At 44.4% G+C, this 6892-nt stretch overlaps 1 pseudogene; it reads right to left on the reverse strand.

Annotated features, from left to right (window-relative positions):
- Positions 1-247: 247 nt before the first annotated feature.
- Positions 248-3757, reverse strand: LOC146407242 (olfactory receptor 1J4-like; annotated as a pseudogene).
- Positions 3758-6892: the final 3135 nt, after the last annotated feature.

Below are 6892 nucleotides of genomic sequence, written 5' to 3' on the forward strand. Positions count from 1 at the left end.
TAGACATAAGTACTCCTAGGTATGTAATTTCTCAATGTCATGGACAAGAGCAGTAATAAATAAGGTAAGCTCAGAATTCTCAATTTATACTAATGTGTTTTTAGGAAAAGAAACAATAAGTGTAAAAAAATTGAAATTCAAGTTACCAAATATTTAAAGTATATTCATTCCAATCTGGGCTTAAGATTAGACATGTAGGATATGGGGCTATGTGACTACCTGTGTCTGTTATAAAGATGAGCAAATATCATTGAGACAAGACGGCTGCCTTGTTGAAGAGTCTCTCCAGGGCATCCTTCATGTCCCTATTTCTCAGTCTGTAAATGAAGGGATTCAGCAATGGGATGACCACAGTGTACATCACAGAAGAAATTATGTCCTTGTCCCTGGAGGTGCTAGATAAGGGGACAAAATACAGCCAATAATTGTTCAATAATAGGGAGAAACCACAGAGAGGTGGGAGCCACATGTAGACAAGGCTTTGCAGATCCCCCTGGTGGACAGAACATTGAGGATTGTGGCCCTGATGTGGACATAAGAGACCAAGATGCATATTAGTGGGAGGATGATGACTGTCAATCTTATGTGAAAATGACCAGATCATTGAGGGATGTGTCTTAGCATGAGAGCATGAACAAGGCACTAAGGTCACAGAAGTGGGAGATGGTATTGTCAGCACAGAAGGAGAGCTGTGCCAGTAGGAGGGTGTGACAAAGGGCACTGGAACAGGACAGAATCCGAGATACAGTGACTGGTAAGGTACAGATTACTTCTGCAATGATGGTAGTATAGTGGAGAAGGTGACAGATGGTTGCATACCAATCATATGCCATTGAGGTGAGAAGGAAATTTTCTAGAAAAAGATTTGGTTAATGTGAGGGTTTGAAAAAATATGAAAAAAATACATCTGTGCTATGCACCAGGCATAGGGGATGGATTTGTACTCAGTGTGCATGTCCATCAGCATCTTTGGGACATTGACAGATGAAAAGGAGATGTCCATGAGGGCCATGTTGCTGAAGAAGAAGTACATGGAGGTGTGGAGGTGAGGGTCCAGCCTGATAAGCAGAATTGTGAGCAGGTTCCCTGGCACCATGGTCAGGTACATGCCCAGGAACAAGATAAAGAACGCACCCTGCTGCTCTGGTCCAATGTGGAAGCCCAAGAGGAGGAACTCAGACAGGCTCTCTGGTTCTCTCTCCTCACGCTGTGCTTGCCTCAGCTGGGAATTGGCAAAAGTGGGAAATGTCTATGAACATGCCATAATATTAGAGCCATGTCCTTTGTACTATGAAAAGTCTTCATTTTGGCTACATTTCCCTTTATTTCTCATAATTGTTGGTGAATATAACAGTCTGGACAATTCTGGCTTCAATAATATATCAAACCCTCACATTAACCAAATCTTTTCCATATGAAACCAACAGACATTTATTTTTCATTCAGTAACAAATTATTGAACAACAGCTCTGTCCCATATTGAGTACATAGGAGTCAACAAGAACTGAGAAGTATCTGTGTTCATTTTTTATATTTTTACATTAAGCTAGGTTCAAACCTCTGTAATTTGCCTAGATTAAAATGTGAAACGGGCACCAGGGAAGATGTATTAATCATTGATTTCTTCTTAAAATGAACATGGCGCTCCTTACATTTGCAGAGACTTACTAAAGCTATGTCATGGGCTTCCAGTATAGTTCACTGCATTCTTTCTATTTTGAGTCCCTTAAAATCCCCTATTATCAAAAATGTACAATCCAGGCTTCCAAACCAGTGTCAATAGTTCCAGGCACTGTGCCAATTGTTTTATATGCACATTCAAAAAAATGTTCCCAGTAGTTTTAATAAACATTCTTACACATATTTTAACCAGAAGAAATCAAAAGCTTACATTATTTAAATGTTCAAAGATACACAAATTTAAGTGAATCAGGTGGAATTACAACATAGGTCTGTCTCACCAAGATTCATACTGTTGACCACTCAGCATGGAAATTACACACTCAGTAGTTAAAACATCCACAGAAGCTCTATTATGTCAGCTACCTTTCTTCAAAATGTTCCTAACTCCCTCTAAGAAAAATTTATGACTCCCATTTTTATATCATACAAAGGATTTTCACATGCTTTAACCACTCAAAACAATAATTATATTTTAGGATTCTTTGGTACACAAAGCAAACCTTATGTCTTCATTTGATAAATGTGGAAATTGTAGCTAAGGGATAAATTACTTACTTCAGGTGACTTGACTTTCTGATGGTCAATTCCAGGTTTATATATACTGGGAGAGGACTGAGCCCTCCTAGATCAAAGGGAAGTTGATATGCAGCACCACCAGCATCTGTGGGCACATGTGTAGTTCTGTAGTAATGCAGCATAACCTACAGATGTCTGCCCAACATTCATAGTATACCTGATAAGGGGGACAAAGAAACTTAGATGTATTGGGAAAATAAGTGCAGTATATAAGGAAGCCTCCTGCTGCATTCAGCCTCTGGATACTAATCCTCTGAGCCAGTACCAGGTTAAAAAAAAAAGTTTGGTGTCTCATTTCTCTGCACATAAGCCACACTCACATATTCTGGGGGCTCATCCAGGATTAAGAGACAGTGATTTCACCTCCCTTGTCCCAGGGGTACAACCTGGGATGCCAGGAGAGGTGATCTCCCTGGAGCCAGTGGACTTACTGATCCATAGGGTCTAGCATTCCCAACTTGTCAGGGTGAAGACCCTGGGAGCACAACAGAACCCAGGGAGGCCCAGGAACCTGCATAGGGAGGGCCACCCATCAGACTGGTAAGAACCCCGGTTCCTTTGGAGGCTTGCCCCTAAGAGGAAGAAGGGGAGCCTGATCACCTCCCAGAGTTGCCCTACTAGTCTCACAGGTGTTTTCCTAGATGAGACAAGAGAGGAAAATGCACCTCTAAGGTGCTGGGCAGAGGTTGGAGATGTCCTGTGAAGGCAAGTAAATGTGAGTGACTGAGACAGACATGAGAGTTCCAACTCAACCAGACAGGCTGAAGCGAGTGTTGAGTCCCCATCCATGGGTCCATGGTGACTTCATATGGCTTAAGGTGGCTCTTCAGAGAGGTCCTGATACGGGGCTTATGCAATCTCACCAATGCTAAGAGGAGCCTGAAATATCTCCCTGAGGAGAGCACTGGAGCCAGAGGAAGAGATTGTTTCCATCTCCCCTTTTCTCCTCCCTCCCCTCCTTGTGTTGTCTGGTCCTCTTCTTTCAGGGGAGGAAAATGGGCAAAAACCAGAGTAAACAAACCCCCTTGGAGTGCATGGTAAAGAATTTTAAGAAGGGATATTCAGGAAATTATGGTAAAATGTTTTCTCCCATAAAACTCTGGATATTCTGTAAAATAGATTGCCCTATTTTTGGGGGGGTCACTAGATAGAGAAATGGTTAGTAGGGTGTTTAGGATTGTTGCAGGTGACCCAGGGCACCCAGACCAACTCCCTTATATTGACTGCTGGCAAGACACAGTCCTTTCCCAGCCACTGTGGCTGAGAGCCTGTCTAGAAGAGAACTGCAAAATCATGTTAGCTCAAATAATGGCTCCTTCAAAGTGCCAAAGGATCTCAAAAAGCCATTTTATCTGGGGAACCAGAGGAAATACCCCCACCTTATGCACCATTGTACCCTCCATTGCCTCCAGGCACTCCCAACAGCCAGGCTGTACCAGGAGATGCTGTCTCCCAAAGAGGATCTCATCCCCAGCAGCCCATCCCTTGATTCATCCATGACTTCACCAGTAGCTGCCTCTCCTGAGCTGCCAGTGTTAACCCCATATACACTGGTGGGAAAGCAACCAAAAAGTCAGGCCAAGGGGAACAGCAAATGCACAGGCTTATGCCCATAGTCAGCTCCAGAGAAAAGAAGAAAATCCCCAATGGGACCCTAATAATGCCTGGGGATTTAAAATACTGGAGTGCCACAAAGGGGCTTTTTTAAACAACAAGAATCAAAAGGTTAAATACCTTGGCTTTCATATCCCCAGGGATAATATCAACTCAGCCCTGAGAAAAGGCAGGATGTACACTCAACCCCAGTTCCCTCCATCTGACACCAGGTTCAGAAATTTCTCTGGGCCACAGGTTCCTGCATGATTTGGATACCTAACTTCTCCATTTTGACAAAACCACTTTATGAGGACAAAATGGGGGGAGAACAGAAGCCTTTGTTGTGAGAAAGAGTATAGAAAAAAGCCTTTGAAGAAATCAAGTGAGCCCTCACCACCTGGCTTGCAACTCCCAGATATCTCTAAGCCCTTCTTCCTGTATGTACACAAGTGCTCCAGGGTCACAGTAGGGGTTTTAACACAAATGTTTGGGAAGGGGCATCATCCAGTGGCATATCTTTCCAAAGAACTTGACCTCTGTTGCCCATGTATGGCCACCCTGCCTATGGGCACTTTCAGCCACAGTGCTTCTAGTGACAGAAGCTAAATAAGTTGATTATTGGACAGGAACTGACAGTCCATGTGCCACACTTGGTGCTGACATTAATGGAATATAAGGGATAATGCTGGCTGACTAATGCCCAAATGGTCAAGAATCAGGGAATGCTATGTGAAAATTCATGCATTTGCCTGGAGGTAGGGAGGACCCTAAACACTAAACCCTACTGCCTGTTGGGCCAGGCCAGCCAGATCATGACTGTGTTGAGGTTATGGATGAGGCATTTTATAGCTGGCAGTATTTAACAGAAAAACCCCTTAAGATCCAGATGCTGAATATTTCACCAATGGTAGCAGCTTTGTAAAAGAGGGGGAATGCCTTGCTGGGTATTCTGTGGTGACCTTACATTCCATGGTTGAAGCAAAACTTCTGCCAAAAGGAACTTCCACATAAAGGTCAGAGCTTGTTGAACTAACCCAAACTCTCCAACTGGCAGCAGGGATACATGTCAATATATACACTGACTCCAAATATGCCTTTACCACCCTCCATATATATGGGGCTTTATATAAGAAAAAGGGGCTAATCGACTCCGGAGGGAAGGATATAAATCACGACAAGGAGATTCTTGAAATTTTAGATGCTGTATGGGCCCCTAAAAGTCATGCACTGTGGGGGATATCAAAAGGGGGACATCACTTTCACTTGGGGGAAACAAACCATAGAGCATACCAGGAAGCAAAACTTGCAGGCTCCAAGGGGACAATAGAATCAGTGGCCCTGACTATTGCACTGTTCCCTACCCTGCTGTCAGAATGGGACCCTAACTACTCACAGCATGAGAGCACTTGGTTCCAAACTGAAAAAGGAAATTACCTCCCAGGTGGATGGTGGGAATTTGAAGATGTCCAAATTGCAGTTCCTGAGGCCATAGCCCAGGCTTTGTTAAGCAAATTCATCAGAAGACTCATATTGGCCAGAAGGCTCTTGAGAATATACAGGGTGGACACATTTACATCCCTAGGCTTGCCAGCATAGCCTTGGTAATATGTGAACAGTGTGAAATATGTGCATAAAATAACCCATGCCAGGGGCATAGGGCTGCCCCTGGGGTGCAAAGTTTCAGAGGGGCCCCATTTGAAAATGTAATTGTTGACTTTATTGAGAGCCCCCATGTCTGAGGCTATAAATAATTGTTAGTGTTTGTGTATACATTCTCTGTTTGTGTAGCTCCTTCCCAACTCACACAGAGAAGGCACAGGATGTAGCTTGGTTCCTTCTATAGGAAATCATTCCCCAATTTTGGATTCCAATCACCACTGGGTCAGGCAATGGACTGGCATTTGTGGTGGAAGTAGTGCAACTGGTGGCAAAGGGATTAAAAATCACCTGGAAGTTGCACACAGCTTATCAGCCCCAGAGCTCCAGGACGGTGGAACAGGTGAATTGGACTCTGAAACTGCAATTAAGTAAACTGTGTCAGGAGACACACCTGCATTGGGACTAGCTCTTGCCAGCAGCCTTGTACAGAATTAAGTCCAGTGCTACTAACAGACTGGGTTTTCTCCTTACAAAATCCTTTAAGGGCACCCACCTCATCTTATTAAGGGTATGAAGGGGGGACTTAAAGGAATTAGGGATCCTCATCCTGAGACAGCAGGTGCAGGCACTAGGTTGCACCCTGGTCACCCTCCATTGGTGAGCTAGGTAAAGGTTGCCTATGAGTCTAACCACACACCCCCACCCTTTCAAACCAGGGGATGCTGTATGGGTAAAAGGAAAAAAAAAGGGATGTCCAGCCATTAAAGGCTCTTTGGAGTGGCCCATTTACTGTCATTTTATCCACCCATACTGCAGTAAAGGTGTCAGCAGTGGCTCCTTGGATTCACCACAGCAGAGTAAGACCAGCATCACAAGACCTGGGAGTGCATCCCTGACTGGTTAACATTGTGCAAGCTGGCCATTTGAAAGAAAAAAGCTGCAGCTCCAGGGACCTGCAAGGATGACAGCCTTACTCTAGTCATTATGGAGGCTGACTAGTCTATACACAGCAAAAGCTCAAGGAATTGGCTGCCAGGCAGAATAAATAGACTGTGCCTGCTCATTTTTGTCCCCTAATTGTGATGCACTGTCACCCCTTGTACCTGTCTGTTATTGCAGTTACTATTCTAATATTTGCCATAGGGTTGGCAGCAACTGCTCTTAAAAACTGGAAATGAGGAGTTCCCGTCGTGGTGCAGTGGTTAATGAATCCGACTAGGAACCATGAGGTTGCGGGTTCGGTCCCTGCCCTTGCTCAGTGGGTTAACGATCGTTGCCCTGAGCTGTGGTGTAGGTTGCAGACGCAGCTCGGATCCTGCGTTGCTGTGGCTCTGGCGTAGGCCGGTGGCTACAGCTCTGATTCAACCCCTGGCCTGGGAACCTCCATATGCCGCGGGAGTGGCCCAAGAAATAGCAAAAAGACAAAAACAAAACAAAA

This window comes from Sus scrofa, chromosome 1 (genome assembly GCF_054392235.1).
Source record: "Sus scrofa isolate SSC_HxYL_T2T_F1_AM1 chromosome 1, Sscrofa_HxYL_maternal_Yorkshire_Landrace_v2.0, whole genome shotgun sequence".
NCBI classification, from domain to species: domain Eukaryota; kingdom Metazoa; phylum Chordata; class Mammalia; order Artiodactyla; family Suidae; genus Sus; species Sus scrofa.